Here is a 25,508-nt window from a genome sequence, read left to right as displayed (position 1 = left end):
TGACAATATGCCAGGCTCGGGTCTTTTCAGAAGTGGAGAAGGGCTTTGTCGAGGCACCCCTCCTAAATGTGGTGATTTAATAGTGGCGTTCTGCTGCAGATCTGCCCTCTGAATAGACTCGCTGCAAACAGACCCCGCCGGTGCTCACAGGGAAAAAAATGCCAACGGGAGGCGATACAAAAGCCAATCATTCCCCCAAAACCTCAGGATGGCTTTGAAGGATTATTTGAGTGGCAAAGTGGGGGAGATTTACGGTGCGCAAGCGTGTGGCAAAGGCCGCCTGCAAACGGCGCATTATTTATCCCTCTCTATCTCAGCTCCAAATATATTCCGCTCCCGCTGCTGGCTTGCGGCTTATTCAGGGTTGAACGTAAACACATGGGCCACCCTTTGTGTATTCGCTTCTTTGACATTCGGACTATTTGAGGACATTGCAAATGCTAAAAAAAAATTTGAAAACAAAACATAAGCATATATTTGAGATAATTCGATTTCACAATATTAAAGATTAAGCTTGTAGAATGTCATTTTTTGTACTACTGAATATTGTGAACTGCAAGATTTAAACGCTTTACTTGTAAGAGCTTTATATTAACATATTTAATTTACCTTAACTGCTAGTTAGCAAAAGCACAAAGTGTACATGTGCAAAGATAACTAGCAAAGAGAATAGTTGGAATGGAGAAAACAAGTATTGAACAAGTCAACATTTTTCTCAGAAAACATATTTCTAAAGCCTGGTTTATACTTCTGCGTCAATTGACCGGCGTAACCCACAGCGCATGCAACGCGCGTAGCTGTGCATTTATACTTCTGCGCGGTCTCTTTTGGTCTGCATTAACACTTCCAAAACGCTAGTAGGCAGTGAGTTGTTAATGTGTCTCTGTGTCGAGTTTCTTCGCTGCTGTTTTGCTTTTCCTGAACACTTCATGGATGTACAAGTGGCTCAAACTCGCTCATTTTGAGGCAGGAACCGGCGGACGTGCAACAACTTTAACCATGAGGTAAACACAAAACAAAACTTTCCATCCGGAGACTCGTCAGCGCTACCAAGCCGACCAATCACAGAGCTTGTGCTACGCGTCGTTGTGATGTGTAGTTACATTTTTTGAGAAGTATAAATCAGCCTTAATGCTGCGTTAACACCGGACACGGAAGAAGCGTAAAGTGCGAGTGATTTACATGTTAAGTCAATGCAAAGAAGCAAATAGACATCCTGCAGTGCGATACGCACAATTTGTGCAATTCACGACGTGGTGTGAATTGAGGGTTTTGCACATTTGAACTTCAGCGGACATTCGTGATGCGTTAACCAATCAGGAGCTTGCTCTTGTAGGGCGATGCTTATGACGTAGCACCTGCTGTTGGTGTCCCAAGGGGAAATCCTCCTGCCTACACCGATATATATCGGGCATTCTCTATACCAGATTATTACCTTTCCTTCACTTAGCTTACGTCTTGTAAAATTTCACATCTACACACAATAAAGATGCACAAACTAAGTGTTCTGGCAGTTAATTCAATGAACCTTCAGTAATATTTGGGAATAAACAGTACAGTAAACGAGTCAGCACGGTCTGCATTTGCTTTGGGCGCACTTTGGCGAAAAACGCTGAGCTCAACGTCGAGTCTCAAGACAGGAGTGGCTGTGGAGAGAATGCAGAGGTGTAAATCAGGGCGATGTGACAATGCTACGGTTTCCAGCCAGCATGCAGGCAAGACCGGCAAAAGCTCTCTTCACTCGTTCTTGGAAAGAAAACACGATTTTTCTCCTACTGAGCTCTGCTGTAGACGGGGGATTAAGGAATTTCTCCAGCCACACCACGGTGAAACAATGGCTTGGCCGACCGCCACCTTGTTTATTGGAATGTCATCGATTTGCAGGAGACTGACCTGAATCACAGACGAATCCAATTGCTACCCGCATGAGACTGACCTTAGTGTACGTCAGTGTTAAAGGTCCCAGCTGTGCTACTAGTCCAAGATAATTGGCAAAAGCTACAAGTGAGCTATATAATGAGGCTGCGTCCTAAACATCCCATGCTGTCCTGCATGCTTGCTTTAGTGTACAGGTGCCTCGGGCAAACAAAGAAGAAATACAATCAGAATGACAAACTAATGTATGATATCTGCAATATGTGGCATATATAGTCAATAAAAATGCTTTATTTATGTATAGGATCAGAATTTGGCATAATCAACATGAAAGCATGGGTCTATCCTGCCCTGTATCAACGGTTCAGGCTGCTGTTGGTGGTGTAATGGTGTGGGGGATATTTTCTTGGCAGATTTTAGGTCCCTTAATACCAACTGAGCATTGTTTAAATGCCACAGCCTACATGAGTATCGCTACTGACCATGTCCGTCTCATTATGACTACAGTGGTATGGCTTCCAGCTTTATGCACCGTGTCACAAAGTCCAAATCATCTCAAACTTGTTTATTGCACAGGACATCAAGTTCACTACGCTCCAATGACCTTTACAGACAGGGCACATTTGGAAATATAGACCAAAATCTCTGAGCACACACACACGCACATACATGTACAGTAGAGTAATGCTATGGGCTCGATTTTAACAATCTAAGCACATGGTCTAGGGTTGGGACGATAGACGATGCCATCGTCCATCACCGATGGCCAATAGACAACACGATGCTGAGTCGGCATCACCGATCCTCCCCCCTGCCCCCGTCGCAAACCCGCTCACGAAAAGTGTTAAAATGGCATTTTAGAAAGAAAATTATCCACATCCACACCGTGTTTTACCTAATTTTTGTGAACAGCCTTATTTGTAACACATCACGTGACTACACACACACACTGTCATGCGCTCCTCTGAGCTCCAAAAAAGAGCAGTGCACGTCGGACAGTTTAACGAAGGATGTACCGCTGGATCGCGTCTCACTATCATTGTTAAACATGATATTCAGAGATACCAAGTCTCCCGGAAGTTTTGGGAGTCTCTATGCATCTATGCTCATAATGCCACGAAATGAGTGATAATCTCCCGGAAATCGCGCATCTCCCTCCCGGTTCTCAAATAGGTTGCGCACTCTTCTCACCCCCATATCCCTTCAGACACGTTGCGTGGACTCTGTCAAACATCTACAAACCAAGCTGGGTTCGACTCAATGCCCCATGAGATGAAGAAGGTGTGGAAGGTGTGTGAAATGTTTTTACATTTATGCAGACAATAATAATTTTATTGCTTTAATAAATGTGTATGTGTGCTACAGCACATCACTGTGTGTGTAGTAAGCAATAATCTAATATCTAATGCGCTCTTTAAATAACACAATAAAAAACGCACCCTACAAAATGGCAGCAAAAATGCGGCCAATACACTTCTTTTTAGACCAGCATGCCCATGGGCACACAAACAGGAGCGAACGCTTTTACTATTTAAACAAATGTGGCGCAAAACATGAAAATTATTAAATCTTTATAAATCCTTTTATTTTTACTATTTAAAGATGTGTGTGTGCTGCTGCGCATCCCTGTGTGTGTAATAAGCAATGTAATCAACCCAAGCTCATTCTGAAAACGTAGTCCCGTTTCTGGAGACATCGGAATACGTCCTGGCAGGTACGTACGGCCGCGTAATTTTTTTCAAGCGAACGCTAAGGGGGGATGTGACGCTGTTCCCTATTGCGGTTGCCGGCCGTCCGCTTACCTCCTTGTGGAGGGCTTCCCCGCTGCAACCCGTTTGTCCACTCAGCTCACCGTGTACGTCGGCAGGCTCGAGATGCAGAGAGGAGTTGACCACGGCGATCGGTTTCGAGTCCGGGGAAGAGCGGTTCCAGCAATCAGGTAAGACAAAAACAGAATCCCAAAAATTAAGTTAACGAGTTTCATAACAGGGTGAGAACGCGGCGAAATCCAAAAACGCGGTAGAAAAAAAAAATCAGGGCTTTTCTTTTTTTGGACGGCTTTTGTAAACTGTTGCTCGGGTTTAGAGAAGCGAGCGGGCGGGCAGGTCGATCGGTAAAATTGGTTGGGTTCAGGGAAGGAGGAGGGCGGGTCAGCCGATTGGCCGGTCGCGCAGTCAATCATCCGGTCAGTCGGACAGCGGCCTCTGGTGGGTTCACGCGAGAAGAGCGCGGGCGCGAACCGCACTCGCGAGAGGCATTTGAGATGCGAAAAAGTGCACAACAGCCGCCTCTAGCGGATTCGCAAAAACAAAAACTGCAGCCGTACGTACCCGCCGGGACGTATTCCGCGGTCTCCAGAAACGTCCGCGGGACTACATTTCCACAATGAGCCCGGGTTGAATGTAATGTGGATTCGCTAATATGCGCTCTTTAAATAACACAATAAAACACACAAAAAGATATAGACAATTGAATAAGACAAGCTTTTATTTGGTCAATTACGTAGATTATTGCGCCTTATAATATTTATAATATAATATGGCACCAACAATGTTCATTAACACAGCTCTTTTCAGACCAGGATGGCCATGGGCGCACAAATGGGAGCAAATGCTGGAAGGAGGAAAATGTTTTTATATTTATGCAGACAATAATAAATTTATTCCCTTAATAAATTTTAGTTGGGCTAAAACTAGCAAAGACGCAACCTGATACTGCTTTGGGTGAAGTGTGTGATAAGGTTGATTATTGGCAGTAAATCACTGCTGGATTCAACACATAAACACAAACTTCATGCAATGAGCCACAAGAAAAAAAAAGTCCAGCGCAACAGATATAACTTCTTCTTAATGCACTGAGCATCAGAAACAGTTAGCTTGATCCGGCTCCGATTAATTTCCCCCACCGCAAAACTGAATTAGCATCACACGCCGTATGTTAACGGTGTCAGTTCTGTCTGCTTCCTACAGCAGGACAACTGCTATGTACATACACTTATCTTAATTTGAAATTACTCAGGTGTGGCCTCTCCTAAGTAGCTGATAATTATGATTTAATTTGTTCCAATCTTTCCAGTTTTTGCTCTTGGCCTCAATTAATTGAATCAGTTCCATTGAGTAATTATCGTTCAAGGAGAGATCCCCGCTCATCGCCTGCAAGGCCTGTGTTACAGCGCAGTATGATAAGCCAGAATGCAGTGCATTCACATACGGGAGGATAAGCTACCACCCCCAGACATATGATTTCAAAAACACGCCATTCGCTCAGTGTTGGGTGTATTCACAGAGGTGACACGAGAGGTTTTAGCTATGGTCTGATGCTCCAAAGCTCTACACAAATCCCTACGGGCTCAGAGCACCTAACGCTGGAGCATATGTGATATTCAGACTCACTCCAGATATTGCTTTAAAACAGCTGCAAAAGGTCACTGCTAGTCTGGGGCTGCAACCAAATCCAAGTATATCAACTGCTTCTACTTGACTAAAGTGAAAGGGTTAGCGGGGTGATTTTCAGCTCATTTTCAGTCAAAAACTCTAATCATTATCATTCAGTGAGCAAAAACAAGTTCGTTCATTCATTTATTATTTTACTTTTCGGCTTAGTCCCTTTATTAATCAGGGGTTGCCACAGCGGAATGAACCACCAACTTATTCATGTTTTACGCAGCGGATTCCCTTCCAGCTGCATCCTATCACTGGGAAACACCCATACACCTCCATTCTCACACACACACACACGCTATGAACAATTTAGCTTACACGCCAGCTAGCTCTCTGCAACTCTCACATGGTTGCCCACTGAAGATAAGCAGGGCTGCGCCTGGTCAGTACCTGGATGGGAGACCACATGGGAAAGCTAGGTTGCTGCCGGAAGTAGTGTTAGTGAGGCCAGCAGGGGGCGCCCAACCTGTGGTCTGTGTGGGTCCTAATGCCCCAGTATAGTGACGGGGACTCTATACTGCTCAGTGAGCGCCGTCTTTCGGATGAGACGTTAAACCGAGGTTCTGACTCTCTGTGGTTGTTAAAAATCCCAGGATGTCCTTCGAAAAGAGTAGGGGTTTAATGCCAGCATCCAGGCCAAATCTGCCCAATGGCCTCTGTCCATAATGGCCTCCTAACCATCCCCATATTCAATTGGCTTCATCACTGTCTCCTCTCCACCAATCAGCTGGTGTGTGGTGTGCGGTCTGGCGCAAAATGGCTGCCGTCGTGTCATCCAGGTGGATGCTACACACTGGTGGTGGATGAGGAGATTCTATCTTTTTTTCAGCCTCCTGTGTTTGTTCTATTATTTCACATTAAAGGCAATGACAAGAACCTATTTTTTGCAATAAAAAATACCAAAGTTCTGTCATGAAGCTCTACGTCATTAGCTACATGGCACAGAAGATTGGATGATGTCGCCTCGACAGCCAATGAGCTTGCTCCTCAGCATTTTAAATGCTCAGTGTCGCAGCGCATTTTCTGAGACCCTCCTCCACCCCAGCTCCACCTGTGTTTAGATCTGCTACGAGGGTTACATGTATATTTTGTTTGCAGCAGCAGTGTGCTATATTCTCAGACAGCATGTCTTTGAATCTACCGGCAGTAGTTACACCTGCCAACACTCCTATTTCTCCCGGGAGTCTCCCGTATTTCAGACCCATTTCCTGTCACTCTCCCGCTTAGTTATTTCTCCTGGAAATCCTGTAATTTCTATAGTACAGTTACTAACACCAACTAACCTGGTTCTCAACAATGTTATTCAGACACCTCACCCCTGAAGACCCACCCCCCCCAAATGTTGGCAAATATGGCAGTAGCAAGTCGATACTTGCTTTCCCATAGTAATCAAGGCAGCAGCAGCGTAGAAGTTTTACTCCGCCAAGACCAAACACATCAACATTTCCATATACGTATTCATTACCATACTAAATGTCAGGGCATGCCAACACTTTATCAAAACATTCTTAGACCTCAGACTTACTAGTTAAGGATACTGATTGTCATTTTATAACAAGAATGATTACTCATAACACTGTAGCAGCAATGATATGCAATTAGCTAACAGCTGTTAATAGTTTCTGAAGCCCTATATAATAAACTAGCATCTTGTTTATGAGCTTTCCACTAAAAACCTAAAATAAAACATGTTTTCTACTATATTAGCGCATGGTAAGACACTACCGTTAAATAAATCTAGAGAAAAAATAGGGTAAAAATCACTCACAACTATATGTAAACATTATGACAACCATCCAGAACATCTTAAAAGGGTAGTTCACCAAAAATTTTTATTTGTACACTATCTACTCACTCTCAAGTGGTTGCAACCCTTTAATATTTTCTCTCTTTTGTTAAGCACAAAATAATTTATATATATATATATATATATATATATATATATATATATATATATATATATATATATATATATATATATATATATTTTTTTTTTTTTTTTTTTAAGACATAAAATAAATGGTCACACTTTACAATAAGGTTCATTAGTTAATGTTAATTAATGCATTTACTAACACAAACAAACAATAAACCATACATTTACTACTGTATTCGTTCATGTTAGTTAACGTTAGTTAATGAAAATACAGTAGTTTATTGTTAGTTCATGTTAACTCATGGTGCATTAACTAATGTTAACAAGCATGGATTTGGATGGTAATAATGCATTAGTAAATGTTCAATTATGATTAATAAATGCTGTACATGTGTTATTCATGATTAGTTCATGTTAGTAAATCTAATGAACCCTATTGTGAAGTGTTACCAAATAAATACTATGGAAGTCAATGGTTACAGATTTACATCTTTCTTCAAAATATCTTCTTTTGTGTTTAATAGAGCAAGAAAGCAAGGTTTGAGTGAACTATCCCTTAAACAAGCACATGGCATAGTAAAAAAACATCTTAGCAGCTCACTAGTAAATAACTATTTCATGTTAGTGGTGCCTTTTACACATATTTCATTTGTATATTCTATACAGCTATTTATATAATGTTAACATTGTTGCAGACACCCAAGCTACTGCATTGAAAGATGACAAACCACTCAGAATATCTTGCCAACCCCATAGCAACATGATAAAATGACCTTGAAAATAAGCTAGCAACTTTTAAACATCAAAAATAAATATGTAAAACCAACAAAATACTAGAATTTAATTGACACAACATACAGCTGATTTATTAGCCTCCCTTTTAATTTTTTTTTTCTTTTTCAAATATTTCCCAAATTATGTTTAACAGAGCGAGGAAATTTTCACAGTATGTCTGATAATATTTTTTCTTCTGGAGAAAGTCTTATTTGTTTTATTTCGGCTAGAATAAAAGCAGTTTTTAATTTTTTTACAACCATTTCAAGGGCAAAATGATTAGCCCCTTTAAGCTATATTTTTTCCAATAGTCTACAGATCAAACCATGGTTTTACAATAACTAGCCTAGTTAACCTAACTAACCTAGTTAAGCCTTTAAATGTCACTTTAAGCTGTATAGAAGTGTCTTGAAAAATATCAAGTCAAATATTATTTACTGTCATCATGACAAAGATAAAATAAATCAGCTATTAGAAATGAGTTATTAAAACTATGTTTAGAAATGGGTTGAATAAAATCTTCTTTCCATTAAACAGAAATTGGGGAAAAAAATAAACAGGGGGGCGAATAATTCTCACTTAAAACAAACACGGGTATATCCTCCAAAACACCTTGGCAAACATATATCAACATCTTGGCAAACACCCAGAAAATCCAGGAGGTTTATTGACCGCAAACGCCACTTGCATGTTCCATAGGAAAATAAAATGAACTTTAAATGTGTATGATTTGGCATGCACTAATCTCGCATTCTATATAGCTCCTCAATCAGGACACAGGCCGAACATGCAGGGCAGACTTTGCTCTGGAGGATTGGAAGGTGTTTCGTGATTGGCTGTTTAAAGACTTTTTTCATATCAGCAGGGCTGGAGCAAGAGGATGAATGCAACGGTTTGACCAGGCTGGATCATACGGCGCTTTGCTCTCTGTCATAACTATGCAGCTCATATGGAAAATGCCCACTGTCACAACACGTCTGCTACCACACGATAAGCCGTGGAGAGTCGGGAAGCGCAGCGGAGCAGAGGAACAGAGGGCCTGCAATAGAAATGGAGAGCCTTGGGGGGTTTGAGGCTTAGTAATGACCCAAAGAGAGGACACAAGTCCTTGGCCTTAACCGGCAGCCGTCGCGAGAAGCCCGGGCACACTTTATTTGGTTACAAGAGATTAATGGGACTAAGCTGCTCCAATGGATAAACTGGCAATTCATTGTGAGGGGCTGAATTACTGCGCTTGGTGATTCTCTACGTATTAGCGTCCCGGAGGAAACTCCAAACACACTATCGCATCTCACAATTCCTCAAGGAGGAGTGGGACAAATTGGCATGGATGCAAATCCAGCTAAAAAATTACAAAACATACTTCTTTAGTCTATTTACCAGTAGTAGTAAAGAAAGTACTAGTAGCCAGGGTGTTGCTATGTTCACCCTAAAATAAAAATGGCTCATTTTCTACTCCCCCTCAAGTGGTTCCAAACCTTTATGAGTTTCTTTCTTCTGTTGAACATAGGGTTGTAACGGTATGAATTTTTTACGGTATGATAATCGTCTAAAACAATACCACGGTTTGACGGTTTCGCGGTATACGGTATGTTACAAAATAATAGAACAGTGAAGCAAATTTGACTTTTTCCAAATAATATATTTTTAGTTACTATAAACAACACCACTTACAATGAACAAATAAAAAATAAGAAAATAATAAATAATGTGTCAAAATCAAAATAAAGTCCAAATAAACATGGTGCAAATCCTCAGTAAAAAAATAGATATAAATATTTACTATACTATAAATAGTTACATAACGAAACTAGATTCAATATGGACCATCCTTAGGTTTTATGTGCCAGCATGGATATGGTTGTCTGTGGATATGGATTTGGATATGGTTGTCTGCAATGCAGACAAACAGCTGCACCTTCATTTGCGTCTTTTGAAAACAGCAAGAGCAGCAGTTCGTCTTTGCTGTGTCACTGTTTTGTCATGTTTCTGTGCTGCTGTGCATGCAAAAGTACTTAGTATAAGAATTATTTCATGCAAAACTTTTATTTAGCCGCACATAAATGTATGCCTATCTCTCATTCCGTGTTGTTTAAAAAGCTCATTGTTGGTCCACAAACAAAAGCGAAACCTATGCTTATTGGTTGTGATATAGCGAGTTTGAACCAATCTGGGCATGGAGGAGGGACAATGCATCAATGTATCGTGTCTGGTTTGTCCGGAGACACAGTGACGAGCGTTTCTTTGTCAAATCAGCGTTGTCAAATTTTGATGACGTAACCGCACTGATTCCGGAGCCTCTGAAAGTCAGAATGTTATGTGATACAGCACTGGAAAGCTAAGATTCTCTTCTTTATGCCAATCTTTGAATTGTATGAATCGGATCAGCGGATCAAAAGTTATTAAACATTTAAGAGCAATACTTATTTTTAGCCGCGGGTGGCTGTCTCGGTCTTTAAGGGTTAAAACCGTTGATATACAATTGTTCATGGTATGATAATCGTGCACGTTCAAATCGTGGTAGACCGTCATACCGGTATATTGTTACAACCCTAGTTAAACACAAAAGAAAATATTTTGAAGAATGTTGAAAACCTGTAACCATTGACTTCCATAGTAGGAAAAAAACAAATATTATGGAAGTCAGTGGATTCCAGCTTTCTTCAAAATACCTTCTTTGGTGTTCAACAGAATAAAGAAAGTCATAAAGGTTTAAAACAAGGCAAGTATGAGTATATGATGACAGAATTTTCATTTTTGGGTGAACTATCCCTTCAATAAGTCATGCAGATTGTGTCTTCCCTACAGAAAAATCCAGCTTAAACCAGCCTAGGCTGGTTGGCTGGTTTTAGCTGGTCGACCAGGCTGGTTTTAGAGGGGTTTTGGCCATTTCCAGGCTGGTTTCCTGCCATTTCCAGCCTGATCTTAGCTGGTCAGGCTGGAAGATGACCAGCTTAAACCAGCTTGACCAGCCTAGCCAGCGTGGGAGTCCAGCCAAAACCAGCTATGTCCAGCTTAAACCAGGCTGGTCAAGCTGGTTTTAGCTGGATTAAGCTGGTCATTTTTGGGTGAACTATCCCTTAATAAGTCATGCAGAGTGTGTCTTAGCATGTCACAATGTGGTTGCTAAGAAATTCTGAGTGGTTATTATTAGGATTTTGCTACATTATTGCTATATTAGGCTAAGTGGCTTATTTCATGTCACTATGTGGTTGCTAAGGTCTTCTGAGGGCTTATAAGCTAGGCCAGGGATGTCAAACTTAATTCCTGGAGGGCCGCAGCCCTGCACAGTTTAGTTCCAACCCTGCTCCAACACACTAGGTTTCAAAACAAGCCTAAAGGACTCAATTAGTTTGATCAGGTGTGTTTAATCAGGGTTGGCACAAAACTGTGCAGAGCTGCGGCCCTCTATAAAATGAGTTTGACATCCCTGAGCTAGGCAGACCAGATGCTATAAGCTAAGCTAACTCTATTTTCTAGGGACATTCCAAGTTTTGGTGTCCTGCCCTTTACTGGAGCTGTCACTGGAATAAGTTCTAGCTTTAATCAAAATATCTTATGTTCAACAAAATAAATGAATGCATAAAGGTTTGAAACAAGTATAAATGATGACAGAATTTTCATTTTTGGGTGAACTATCCCTTTAACAAGGCATCGCCATGTGGTTGCTTAAGAATTCTGAGTGGTTGTTCGGATGTTGCTACTGTATGTGATTGCTACAGTAAGTTGCTTTTAGCAAGTCACTAATGTGGCTGCTAAGGCTTTCTGGGGCTTTTTAAGCTAAGCTAACCTTGTTTTCTAAGGACATTCCCAGTTTTTGGTGTCATGCCCCTAACCGAGGGGGAGGGTGTGTGTGTGTATGTATATATATATATATATATATATATATATATATATATATATATATATATATATATATATATATATATATATATATATATATATATATATATAAATACTTTGTATATAAAACTTTGTTACTTGAAATGAATGAATGAATAAATTAAGGAAGGAATGAAATAATAAATAAATAAATAAATAAATAAATAAAATGACTTGTGCCTTAATCAATTCATTACAATCATGTAACAAACAGTCTTTCCTTACAAAATTGTGGAGCAATGAGGAACATTTATACACCAAATTGCTTAAGGTTAGGGGTTTATTAAAATCATTGACCCTAATATTAGCAAATCCTGCTAATAAGACACAGATTACTGTGAAAGTCCAGTTTAAAACAGCAGGAAAGGCTAGTTGTAACACGAAAATCTGACTCCTCGTGTCATTAATACATGTCTATATTCAAGTCCTGTGAGACCATATCCTGCGGCCTGCCTGCGGGCAGTAGCGGCACCGCGCTACTGTCTCTCCTCCCTCACATTTGATAAAACGCTTGATCTGGTCACTGAACATGTCTGGCACACACACACACACACACACACACACACACACACACACACACACAGCTGCTGCATTTGTTAGATCATCAGCACTTCCTCATGTGTGACGTATTGCCATGCTAACACTGATCTATGACAACAGCTAAATGAAAGAGATTAACTTAGCTGTTAGCATCCTATGCTAAAACATTTCAAATAGCTTTAACATGACATTGCTAAGGTTTTAAAATAGCTAATTAGCATGTTATACGGTTGCTAGGATGTTTCAACATAGCTTTGGATGTCGCTCTAAGGTTGCTGAGGCATTCTGGGTATATTTTACCATATATAACAGATGCTATATTGTCTCAAATTTCCATATGTTGCTAACCAGTTTCTTAGCTGCTTTAATCAACGTTTAATGTATGATGAGATGTCCTAGCATGAGCAGCTAGCATGTTTTGCTGTTTTTTTACAAGTTTTATCATCATGCAGGGCTAAAAAAGCACTCTGAGTGTTTACACTTTATTTGAGTCACAAGCATGATCAACATTAATAGCGATATTTGTATTAGCAAGCACCGCTAACGCTTTACATATTGTGTGGAGTGTCAAATGAAGAGACCACCAGGGTTTAATTTGGTGTGCTATTGATATTGTTTTACAGGTAATGAACTAAATCCTAAACATAACCAGCCCTGTGATGCTTGACTCTAAAACTATGGTACACAGAGAACAAGGAATGACTAGAGCATGCCATCCATATCTCCGCTGAGGGCTTGTGTGGTCTGTCCACAATAAAAACACAGCCCCTACACATGACTTAACGCGGTAACTTCACCCAACAATCATGGTGTGTTTAAACAGCGCCGAGTTTAACGATCTGCTTGAGGAGTGAGCTTCATTATCCCGGCGCTCGCTCGCTGCCATCTGTACTAGAGACATCAAACAAAGCCAAAAGCCCACTCGTCCAACCCCTCCCTTCTAATCCCACAATGCTCGGCTCACTCAGAGCCAAGGAAAAGAATGTTAAGAGCCATCATTACCGGCAGATCTCTCGGATTTACTGCGGTGGGGGGATGCTTGGAAGAGGGAACGGAGGAGATTTGACTTGTTTTAATCACTACAAGGTATGGGCGACTTTTCTTAGGAGAGGGGTTTGTCAACAATCGCAAGATCCAACAGAACAAAGCAAGGTTTTTAGTCCGGTGAGAGATATACGAGCTTTAAACAAATATATCACTCTAGAAGACTTAAGAGTGGCCAAACAAATATTGCATTCATATTAAAGGAACATTCCACCTTCTTTGGAAATGGCCAAATCTTACAACTCCCTTAAAGAGTTAGACCAGGGATGCCCAAACTTTTTTTGTATGAAGCACCAAAACAATTATTATAGAGAGCCATGGGCCGAAGACAAATATACCAAACTATATTAAATTAAAGTTGCCATAGGTAATTTCCAAATTTAATTAATTAATATTTCTGAATAAATAGATACATTACTTTAAACCATATTAACTCATGCAGTATAACTTTTTAAAAGTAAAACTTAATGCAATGAAAACATAAACAATCACATTTATGAAGAAACTAAGCATTGAAACATCCCCATTATTCTTCATCAACCTCAATCATCATCCATTTTCAGGTGAAAGCATGTAAATTTAAACAAAATCGGAATAATTTACGCAATTAAATTGAAACATTTCATTACAGTTAGCTTTTAACAATAAAACATCTCCATTGTTCTTTCTGTCTTCTTAGATGGGATGGCGGGCCAAATCAAAGGTTATCATGGGCCAACTTTGGCCCTCGTTTGGGCATTAATGAGTTAGACAGTTGAGTTTTACCATTTTTTAATCCATTCACTTAATCTTCGGTTCTAGTGAGATCCATATTAGCTTAGCTTAGCATAAATCATTAAATCGGATTAGACCATCTCACTCCAAAAAATGTAAATAATTTTCCTGTTTAAGCTTCACTTGTCTGTAGTTACATTGCATTGTAAGAGTTGCTATTATCTAGGTTGACATGGTTAGAAACTATACTCTCATTTCGATGTAATAATCAAGGAACTTTGCTGTCAATAATATTACACACTGCTGTTACCTTGTTGGAGACTATTTTTGGTTGCTGTATAATATAATTGCGCCTGCTGCAGCTATTTTTCATTTCCTGACAGTCTTATTACAAAATTTTACAGCAGAAGATTCAAGTTTTGAATAGGTAAATGATCATATATTAATATGTTTTGAAATCTTTGAGAGAGATGCTAATGGTCTAATCCGATTCAATGGTTTATGCTAAGCTAAGCTAAAAGTGCACCAGCCAGAGATCGGCTGAATGGATTCAAAAATAGTAAAACTCAACTGGTTAACTCTAATAGACTTGTGAAATGAGCCTGTTTCTAATTTCATGCTTTTAAAAGGCAAATATATATTGTTATTCTTTCTACTTTTGTGGTTTAAACCCTAAATGTCTCTTTCCTGTGACACAAGTAGAACCAAATTTACAAATTACAAAAAACAATGAGCAGTATTTACCTAGAAAGCTATTTGGGGACTACCTTCAGGTAATATCATTGTGTGTGCTGAAATATTGTGAGTAAGATGCTAATGGTCTAATCCAATTGAATGATTTATGCTAAGCTAAGCTAAAAGTTCTCCTGCAATGCCCAGAGATCGGCTGAATGGATTCAAAAATAGTAAAACTCAACTGTTTAAATCTGATGGACTTGTAAAATGAGCCTATTTCTAATTTTAAGCTGTTTTTAAGGCAAAATTATATTGTTATTCTTTCGACTTTTGTGGTTTAAACCCTAAATATATCTTTTCTGAGACTCCAGTAGAACCAAATATGCCAATTGCTAAACTTAATGACCAATATTTTTCTACAAAGCCAGCTGGAGACTACTTTCAAGTGCCGCGTAATATTATTGTGCAAGGTGAAATTTAAAAGATGCTAATGGTCTAATCGGATTCAATAACTTATGCTAAGCTAAGCTAAATGAGCTCCCCCAGACCCAAAGATTGGCTAAATGAATTTAAAAAACATGATAAAACTGTTTAACTCTAGTGGGGATGTAAAATGAGCTTATACCCCCCACCCCCACCCCCCTTTAACTTTTTACATGAGTAAAAATAGTTTTCAATACGCTCTGCAATCCTCTGCAGCGACCAAAGTCAGATATTTCATCACGATCCTTTTCTTGCAAGCTTCTTTTTACAAATCACATTATCATTTCATGAAATCTGCACTTTCAGCAAAGTAAATACGCTCAAAACGTACACAAGCGCATCAAAAACATGCACCTCTACACGGCGCGCACGGCTCAGGTCCCTGCGGTTTGACATTGCGACGCTAGCGAGGCACGCAGGACGCTTGTAGACTCACGCTGGCTGTTAGCGCGGCAGACGTGATGGGACGCTGCCAGACATGCTGTGACAAGTCATTTGTCGTAGTTAATAATTCATACAGGCGTGTTAGCACCCCAGTTGCACGCATGTGTATTAGAAAAGGCGGCTGTATTGACATCATGAAATTTTAATGCGCTCTGAACGACTGGTGAACAAAGGCGAGCGAGATAATGAAATAAAAATCGGCCTTTTGAAAGTTTAAGAGCATAAACGAGCCGTGATTTAATTATCGATTGCTCATGAATCATATCTCGGAATCATCATCAAAATCATGCATGCGCTGGTTTGGACGTGCTGATGCTGCGCTTTTATAAGATGATGGATGCATCGGACGATTTGTTGCATTCGCCGCGACCTCGGCGACCTCTCATAAATTCTCATTACTGTGCGGCAGAGTCGTGAAGAGAAAATGTGAAGCAGTTGCAAATGATTTCCCAGGTTTTTCTGTATCGGACACATTTTCCCTGGTTGGAAAATAAGAGCAAGGAGCTCTCCGCGAGGAGCAACAGGAGAGCAGTGAAGAGGTCTGCTTGGAAGACGCCTCCAGACACTGGAGCTTATTATTTGGACTAGCACAGGCTGCTCCAGCTAATTTCAGCTGACATGAGAAGACCCGGGCAGCTCCAGGAGGTCCTTTACCCTTCACACACACTCATAAACAAGCACCAACACACACACTAAAGAGAGCAACACCACTATAAAGGCCAGGAGTCCAGCTCAATGGAGTATTGCTTTCTCTAAAGGCTGGTGTATACTCAACGCACCCACAAGATCACTTGGGTTAGCTATTTATTATAAGCCCTCATAGAGAGAATATTAGCAAAATATTAAACACATTTTAATGAAGTTAACTAGGCAAGTTATGTTAATTAGATAAGTCACTAAACACCAGTGGTTTGTTCTGTAGCCAATAAATAAAATTCTACATGGGTAATAATATTGACCTTAGATTCTATTTTAGTTAAAAACCACAGCATATAAAAACAAGTTTAATTTTATAGTAACCTCTACTTAAATTAGTGCTACATGACTTAAAACGTAATAAAAAAAAAATACTCAAAATATAATTTTCAATCACTCAAACTGAAAAACATAAAACATTCATTTTTTAATTCATTTTCCACAGTGGAATGAACCGCCAACTTATCCAGCACATGTTTAATTGTTGTTAATTGTTGTTCCAGCCTGGTTTTAGAGGGGTTTTGGCCACTTCCAGGCTGGTTTCTAGCCATTTCCAGCCTGGTTTTAGCTGGACAGGCTGGGAGATGACCAGCTAAAACCAGCTTGACCAGCCTAGCCAGGCTGGGAGCCCAGCCAAAAACTGCTTAAACCGTCAAACTGGTTTCAGATGGTTTAAGCTGGTCACTTTCCAGCCTGACCAGCTAAAACCAGGCTGGAAATGGCTGGAAACCAGCCTGGTTTTAGAGGGGTTTGGCAACTTCCAGGCTGGTTTTAGCTGGTCGACCCGCTAAAACTGGTTTAAGCTGGATTTTTTAGCAGGGACTCTATGGACAATTTAGTTTTAATCAATTCGCCTATGGAAAGCTAGAGAAAACCCACACTAACACGAGGAGAACATGCAAACACCACACAGAAATGCCAACTGACCTAGCTGCGGCTCGAACCAGTGACCTTCTTGCTGTGAGGCGACAATGCTACCCACTGCACCACCCCAACATAAAACAAAACAAGTCTAATTCAAAATTAAACTAAAGCTGCAAGCAGCGATGAAAGGGTCCTCGCACCCGGGCTCACCACCGCCCGGTGGCAGTAGGACGACAGAGAAGAGCGAACAACAATAATTTAAGCCGATATATAGAAAAAAAACCTGAGAAAATCACAGATTTATGTCAAACTTCCTCCAGTCAGCAGGTGGCGCTATGAGTGTGTCATTATTGGCATGTAGATGTGTTCAGGAGAGAAATCTTATCGAACGTGAATTTTCAGGCAGATGGGACATTGTGTGGTTGGGTCATGAGCCAAACTTCCTCCTGTCAGCATGTGGTGCTATGACTGTGACTCAAAATTGGCATGTAGATTGGCATGTTTCGTGCGTGTGCGTGATTCGTAGCTTGGTGGCCAGTCCATCAAAAGTGCATAGATGGCACTGTCAAGTCATTTTACCACGCCCACTTCCGAAACTTATAACAAACGGTAAATTTTCACCACTTCTGGGGCGAGTACAATGTTTCGTGAGTTTTCAGGCTTGTTTAGACCCTCAAAATCGGGATTCATTCCACGGAAGAAGCGGGAGAATAAGAAGAAGAAACGGAGCAATTCCAATATGGCCTACGCACCGTAGGTGCTCGGTCCCTAATTACATTTAAAATAAAGTAAATGATCTAGATCTAACCCCTAACCAGGGCCGGCGCGTCCATAGAGGTGACCTAGGCGGCCTCCCTGACCACCCGCGTCCTCTGTTTTGTCCGCGACTCCTCCCCCACCACCCGCGTCCTCAGTTATATCCGCGCCTAGGGCAGCAAAACAGAAAGGGTGGTGTCCGCGACACCTTCCACATCCGCGTGCTATATCTGCGCCTAGGGTCACTTTCGTTTTCACTTTCAGGTTTAGGGCGACGTGATCGTCCTTTGCCTAGAGTGGCAGTTCAGCTTACTCCGGCCCTGCCTCTAACACTAACCCCTACTACAGTATCGGCTAGGTCAACGCAATCTCGTGGCGATTTATTATTTAGTGGCTGTTTATTATGCACTAGTACAATCTCATTCATACATTTTAGTACGATTTGCATATCCCCTAATCAGGAGTAGTTTTAGGGGTAGGTTTTGGAGGGACAGTTACCTTAAAAAAACGTTTTCGTAGAAACGAAATAGTATAAATCTGTGCAAATTAGCCACTTTTCCGACTTTCCTACTATACTCACATTTCCTCGTGAGATCATCCAGGCAAGGCAGCACGGTAGAGATTCAAATAAAGCTGTTTTTTTCTTCCTTCTCGAACATAACTAAACACAAAGGATTTTTCATTAAACAAGACCGAATCTGTCCTTTACGTGCTGTTATTCTCAAGGTCTGTCTTCAATACAGGTTTCAAGGCGGCGGTCTACTCTAAAACCCGCTCCTGCAAACAATCCCACCTCTGATCCGCCGTGTTCTCTTTAATTCTCCGCCGCATAATCACGTTTCAAAGCATCTCCACTCCTCAAATTGAATCCTAATAGGCAGACAATGACCGTGACATCGGAATTTGCAGGCGAGATCACACGTAATCCAACATCTAAATTAAACCCAAATTGGAGGGCTATTGGTAATTTGCAGAGTGCATTAATACTGATATGAAAAAGGAGGGTAGACGTGATTGTAGGCTGAGCCGGTGGAGCCTGGTGTCATTACCGGTGCGTTTCATCTGGACGTTTCATCATGACAAACGCCCCACTGTTTCTGTGACTCTCGTCTCCACATGAGCAGCCTGCAGAGAAGCACAACACGCCAGTAAACACACCGCTTCTCCAAGCTCTCTGATCAATTCTGTGTGTTTCCCGCTGCAAAACAGAATTTCTGCAATCAATAGTTTTGGTTAATTTGCTATTTGAAAATCTAAAATAATTAAAGAGGTGTAGAGGGGGAAAAATGAAGGGGATACATCTTTTAAGGATGGAGTGTTTCAGTTTTTCAGGGAGAGTTTAGTACGTAAAATAAAATAATACAAAAATATAATTAACATAAGCAGCTCAATGCATTTAGGCATGTAGACAAGATCAAGACGATCTGCTGCAGTTCAAAGCGAGCATCAGAATGGGGAAGAAAGTTGATTTAAGTGACTTTGAATGTGGCACAGTTGTTGGTGCCAGACCGGCTGGTCTGAGTATTTCAGAAACTGCTGATCTACTAAGATTTTCAAGACCATCTCTAGGGTTTACAGAGAATGGTCTGAAAAAGAGATAATATCCAGTGAGCGGCAGTTCTGTGGGTGCAAATGCCTTGTTGATGTGTTAAAGTGACATTTAAAGGCTTTACTAGGTTATTTAGGTTAACTAGGCAGGTTAAGGTAATTAGGCAGGTTATTGTATAATGATGATTTGTTCTGTAGACTATTGAAAAAATATTTAGTTTAAAAGGGCTAATATTTTTTACCTTAAAATGCCTTTTAAAAATTAAAAACAGTTTTAATTATAGGAAATTTTAACTGCTCTCTTAAACATAATTTGGGGGAAAAAAAAAAATATATATATATATATATATATATAAATATATATATATATATATATATATATATATATATATATATATATATATATATATATATATATATATAATAGTAATAAAAAATCAAAGAGGGCTAATAATTCTGACTTGAACTGTATATATAGTGTTATAATTACATTATTATATTATTAAAATGATAAAATATTGTAAAATAAAATAATAATAATAATAATAATAATAATAATAACATACAATAATAATAATAATAATAATAAATATAAAAATAATAAGTTAATAAAATGTAATTTAAGTATATATATATATATATATATATATATATATATATATATATATATATATATATATATATATATATAGTTATTTTTATTAATTTTGTTTGCAAAATAAAAAAATAATAATAAACTATTAAAAAATAAATAAATTCAAATCAATATAAATAATTAATAATGTTGCCTTACAATACCTTTTAATATGAAATAATATATATCATATCTATATTAATACAATATCAGTGCAACATAAGGTGAACAAAAACTAAGTACAGTGATAAAAACTCATTTAAAAATTGCAGGTTTAAAAAAATGGAGTAAAATCAGAGTCTGAGTAGATGTAATCTGCAGCATCTTCATGCAAGAAACAGAAAACAAATGCTTCAGTTTCTACATTGAAACCCGAGCAGCCCCGTCTTTTATTTTCAATGCAAAACTGCTGAAATGTCAAAAGTGGCAGTATTGTGAGAATTACAGTCATGTTGCGTGAACACAGCTGGGTTAAACCAATGCTGGGTTGCAAGTGAGCGTCGAGTGCATCATTTCAATAAAGCGTTAACATATTTGTCTATCTGGAGTGCTGGGGGCGACTTTTCTGAACAAAAGAATGAGTATTTGTTAGTCTATCAGCACTCGGAGTGGGTTTTCCTCATGCTATTGCCCCCCGTCCCCTGCTGAGAGGAGCATTTATCCGTGGCAAGACCAATCAAATGCCCCCCCGTAGCGTCTAATCCTGCCCTGATCCCCGAAATGAGACTTGTTAAAGGCAGCAGAATGAAAACACAACAAAAGGAGTGATGCCAGATCTCCAGCGTCTGCACTTCCTGCACCGCTGCTCCCTCGCTCGCCATTCTTCCTGTCTTTCCGACCTTGACCCCATTTTCCCGCAGTCCTGTTCACTTTCTCTTTCCATTTTTGTCCCATCAGCTTCATTCACAACACACTGACTGCATTTTTTTAAATGAGCAACTAATTAAAGAAATAAGTTTAGGTCATTTTTGGATTCATGTCTTGCTTGAAAGCTGTTTTAATATAATGAAACCAACTTATGCAGCATATGTTTTATGCAGCGGACGCCGTTCTAGCTGCAACCCATCACTGGGAAAAAAATTATTATTATTATTATTAATTATTTATTAATTATGTTTATTAAATAAACATAATAAATCAGTTCAACAAGAAAAAATGTGATAAATAAGAGGAGTGATAAAAACATAAATAAAAATAAATAAAAGTAAATTAAAATAAACCTGAGAACGAAATAAAAATAAGTGCATTGATAAAATAAAATAGTTCAGCATGAAAACAAAACAAAATAAATAAGTGGAGTAATAAATAAAAAAATAAAGAAAGAAAAAATAAACCTCTTAACAAAAAATGAATAAAATAACAATAAAATAATTTTTAATAAGATTTAAAATAAATGTAATATTTTAATATTTTAATTATTTAAAAATAAAATCAAAAACTACATAAATAAATCAGTTTGACATGAAAAAAAATAAAAAATTCTAACCTTAACCCAAAAAATAAATAAGTGGAGTGATACATTAAAATAAATATATGTAAATTTAAATAAACCTGAAAACAATAAACCTGTTATTTAAATTAAATAAATAACTATTTAAAAAAAAATTTAATTAAATAAATGAGTTCATTATTTATAAAATAATAGTATTAAAACTGCAGGGATAAAGTGATGTAAAAGTGAGTGATAAACTAACATAAACATGATAACAAAAATAAATAAATAAATAATTATATTATATTATATTATATTATATTATATTATATTATATTATATTATATTATATTATATTATATTATATATCTCTGGGAAACATCCATACACACTCATTCACAATCATACACTTCAGACAATTTAGCCTATCCAATTCACCTGTACTGCATGTCTTTGGACTTGTGGGGGAAACCGGAGCACCCGAAGGAAACCCACGTGAACGCGAGGAGAACATGCAAACTCCACACAATAGGTCAAATGCCAACTGACCCAGCCGGGGCTCGAACCAGCGACTTTCTTGCTGTGAGGTGACAGCACTACCTACTGTGCCAATATAATATATTATAATATAATATAATATAATATAATATAATATAATATAATATAATATAATATAATATAATATAATATAATATAATATAATATAATATAATATAATAAAATATAATATAATATAATATAATATAATATGCATAAGAACAAAAACAAGCAGAGTGATAAATAAAAAAGTAATGTAAAGTCATTAAAAGCTAAATAAAATAACATAAATATGTTCAACATCATAACAAAACAGTTGAGTGACAAAATAAAATAGATAAATCAGTTAAAAATGAGAAACAAAAACAAAAAAAAATGTGAAATGATAAAATAAAATAAAAATAAATAATAAAATAAAATAAAGATGTGTATCAGATGTGTAATTAATGTTTGAAATGATATAAGAATAACTTATAACAGTTTATCTTAATATTTTTAAGGAAATATGGAAATATTCCATTGACTACTCAGAATCAGCTCCCTCATCGTGATTTTCCCTCTTTTGCATGCTGTCACATTCTTTCTCTCTAACATTCCTCTCCAGGGCATAAAACATGCCGGAGGAGTATATTCTGTAAAAAAAAAAAAAAAAAAAAAAAGCTGCATATTCCTGTTTCATTCCGGCTGCATAATTACCTCCCTTTCCTCTAGAGAGCCGCAAGAAAGGAGGCCACCAGTTGGGGGAAACCTTCAGCCTCCAGCGGGTGGCCCCCCATTCACCAGCACCCAGCGCTGGGTTAGCAGAGCCTGAGAACACCCTGGGCAGGAAAGCACTCGCTTCTCCAGAGATTTGGCACAGGTACGATCAGTGGCCTAAAAATAGTCTGACTTTTTCTGCTCTGGCTTTCTCTCGTTCTGCTTTTCTCATCAGCGCTACGCTCCCATGCTCTCTCTTTCTGAGGAAGTAGAGTACCTGCAGAAACACCAGAACGGCTCCTCTACAAGCAGCATTGTTTTCGGCACATCTGCAGAAATGGTCAGATCGCCGGCTGTTTTTTTTTTTTTTTTGCAAGGCATGTGACGACCCATTTCCCATGATGCAGCTGGGAGCTTCTTGTATATTAGCTCTTTTTTTGGAGTTTTATTTTTGGCTCTAAAACAAAGGTGGATTTTGAATCTGAACCTTATCAAATGTTCTGACTTCTGGTCTGGACATTTATGCAAATTAGAGCATATGTAAGGCCAATTCGCATTTTTAAACATAACATTTCGAAAAACGTGCAATGCAAGACTGCATTGTGATTATTCACTTGTGGAAGTAAACGGTTATATTTGTTAGGCCTGTCCACACAAAAATACATCGAATTTTCTTGAACACATTTTTGCCGTTTTTTGCAACACAAAAATACCAGCCTGATCTCACGAGGAAACTTAGCTACTTTAAATTTTGTCAGTTTAGTGGCTAATTCGTACGAATTTGTACGAGTTCAGTCATACAAAAATGTATGATTTTAAATACAACCCCGCCCCTAAACCCAACCGCCATTGGGGGATGAGCAAATCAATCTAAATTGTACAAATGAGATTCTATGAATTTATATGAATTAGCCACTAAATAAATAAATGAAGTTACGACTTGCCGTGAGATTGTGTTGAAAATACAGTCTCGGGTGACTGAAATCAAAACTTTCGGAAAACTCTGGTTACAGTGTGGTTGTGTGGCCACTAACACTAGTACTAGTTACTAGTAATACTAGAGGCGTTTCGTCACAGTTTCTAGTAAAACTAGACCGATTTACGCTCTCGTTGACTATTTTCAGCTTTGTTTGGATGTTTTTCAGTTCACGCAAAACTTCTGCTCAGGTTGAATTATTTGAACTTGCTCGGTAAATGTAATTGAGGTGAATTCCAGTCCTTCATGCAAATGTGCGATGTAAAGTTTTTGTCTTTGTAATGATATTTCGCAAAACACACATTTGCATTGACTGCCGAGCACCACATCACTTACACATTTAAAATACTATCATTTATAGTAAAGGAAAATATTTAGGAATAGGCATTATATTGTATGTTGTATGTCACTTATTGATTCTCGATTGGTAAATGTAGCTTGTGTTGACGCTACAGCGCTACTTGACTAATAAAATAGCTTTGCTACTGAAAAGCAATTTGATTTAGATAGTTACCGTCTCGCTACTGAGAAATGTAGTTAAGCTAGTAGCGTCACTACTAGTGACACTAGACACGGGTAACATAGGCACAGGTTTGTAGGTATGGGTGGGTCTAAGGGTAGGTTAAGGTGTAAGGTATGGGTCAACAGTGTAATAATAAATGTAAATAATAATAATACATGTAATAATTTTTTTTAATTACAGATGTTACAATCAGACACTTTTAAAAATATAAGTACAATGTAAAAACATGTATGTACATAATAGGTGCATTGTGACAAGCTATTAGTTTAAATGTAAGTACAAAGTAACTACATAATAAAAAGTGAGACCAAAATAAGTCCAAGGCCACTGAAAAGGTGTTTCTACATGCACAGCCCAACGTTTCCCAAGCCATATTTTATTATTCCAGCAGATAATGAAGCACTTTTCGTGTAGCATCGATATGCAGGGCACAGTTTCCCGGATCCCCACGAGACGTAATGATACTAGAGAATGACACGCTCTTGAAACCCCATCAAGGAGGTCACTTTCACTGCTATAAATGTTCAATTCCAACAAGTCACGACCAATCTTGTATATTCACTGTAATTAAACATTCAATTCCAGAAGGAGGCCAGCAGTCAAATCCCTTAACAAACGACTTAGCCACAATCAAACTAGCGAGCTAGCATTGTGAGGAAGGAGGATGCTGTGGTGTTTTTACTCATTAACTTGATTTGAATACTATGAAACCGTGTTGAAAAGCTACTCAGAAAGTCAAGCGCAGTGCAGTCAAGCAGGCAGCTTAAAAAAGTGCTTAGCTTCATGGCAACAACAAATATCAAGTAATTAGCCACACTGAGGCCATCTAAAAGGGGGATACATTTTAAATTATACACATTAATTATAAAACCATAGGATTCAAGTCAAAGCAAAGTTTATCTGGCACAAAAATAACAAGCACCCAGCTGAAAAATCAAGCTTAAACCAACCTAGGCTGGTTGGCTAGTTTTAGCTGGTTGACCAGCCTGGTTTTAGAGGGGCCATTTCCAGGCTGGTTTCCAGCCATTTCCAGCCTGCTCGTAGCTGGTCGGGCTGGAAAATGATCAAATCCAGCTAAAACCGGCTTGACCAGCCTGGT

General features: G+C 38.6%; 1 protein-coding gene and 1 long non-coding RNA gene across 5 annotated transcripts in view; one reads left to right on the top strand and one right to left on the bottom strand.

The window, feature by feature from the left end:
* LOC147834968 (uncharacterized) overlaps positions 1–11,801 on the top strand; it is a 722,499-nt gene extending 710,698 nt beyond the window's left edge. Inside the window, exons 2-5 of the long non-coding RNA XR_015500725.1 lie at positions 8,172–9,464; positions 10,522–10,758; positions 11,062–11,239; positions 11,401–11,801. This is a non-coding gene — a long non-coding RNA (uncharacterized LOC147834968). The remainder of the gene's footprint in view (positions 1–8,171; positions 9,465–10,521; positions 10,759–11,061; positions 11,240–11,400) is intronic.
* ttc28 (tetratricopeptide repeat domain 28) overlaps positions 1–25,508 on the bottom strand; it is a 500,907-nt gene that overhangs the window by 237,095 nt on the left and 238,304 nt on the right. The window lies entirely within an intron of this gene.

The sequence above is a fragment of the Danio rerio genome, chromosome 10, assembly GCF_052040795.2.
Source record: "Danio rerio strain M-AB ecotype USA chromosome 10, GRCz13ab, whole genome shotgun sequence".
NCBI classification, from domain to species: domain Eukaryota; kingdom Metazoa; phylum Chordata; class Actinopteri; order Cypriniformes; family Danionidae; genus Danio; species Danio rerio.
Note: the sequence above shows the minus strand (reverse complement) of the source record. Positions and strands in the feature narration are given on the sequence as shown.